The sequence below is a fragment of the Gossypium arboreum genome, chromosome 2 (assembly GCF_025698485.1).
Source record: "Gossypium arboreum isolate Shixiya-1 chromosome 2, ASM2569848v2, whole genome shotgun sequence".
In the NCBI taxonomy this organism is placed as follows: Eukaryota; Viridiplantae; Streptophyta; class Magnoliopsida; order Malvales; family Malvaceae; genus Gossypium; species Gossypium arboreum.
Genome location: NC_069071.1, coordinates 59,803,248 through 59,804,251, shown reverse-complemented (window position 1 = coordinate 59,804,251; position 1,004 = coordinate 59,803,248).

Below are 1,004 nucleotides of genomic sequence, written 5' to 3'. Positions count from 1 at the left end.
TACAATGAATTTCCAAAGTCGGAACAGGGGATCCAGAAACCGTTCTGGCCCTGTTTCACGAGAACTTTAATATCTCTTAACATGTAACTCCTATGACCGTTTCGTTTCTTCCATATGAAAGTAGACTCATCAAGGTTCATTTACATAATCTATTCACTATTTAATACCATTCCTAATATTTTTAGTGATTTTTCACATCCACATCACTGCTGCAGTCAGCATCTGTCTTTAAGGTAGGCTTTACCTATTTCATGATTTCCATGATTCAATTGCCCCTTTTTGCATACATAGCACAAAGTGTGATCATGATTAACCATTCCAATGGCTAATCGTTTCAAAACAATTCCATACCTCATAATGATCAACATACAAACGATTATAGTACTATACTAAAAAACGTATATAAGCCATTTTCGCATGGCTATCCAAGTTTACACAAAACCGAAAGGTACATGACCTTCAACAAAAGGGTAGTCCTATACATGCCATTTCAAAGTTCAACCAAAATTATACCAAAATGGAGGCTTTGATAGTGTGGATGACTTGACTTCAATGATCCCGAATCCGATAGCTAACGAGCAAAATCTATAAAAGCAGAGAAACAGAGAAAACGGAGTAAGCAATTTATGCTTAGTAAGTTTGAGCAAGAAATTCCAGCACAACAAAAGCATAGCATTCATAAAGCTAACGGATAATTTCATATGCACAAATTCTCAATATCATACTCATTCCACATTCTAACCCTTATGTTCATACATAAGGGATCACCTTAGTCAAATACCGGAAACTCATTACTCGATCGAGCGAATATTATTCAAGGAATCAACTAATTCAAGCTCATATGAACATACCTCATTGCTGGAATTTTTTCAAGCGCATTAACTGAAATTTTACAGCAAGATCGCTTATTCTAGAATCACGTACCTTCGAATTTAACCGGATATAACGACTCGCTCAAATGCCTTCGGACGAAGCCCGGTTATAGCGACTTCGACAATTGCCTT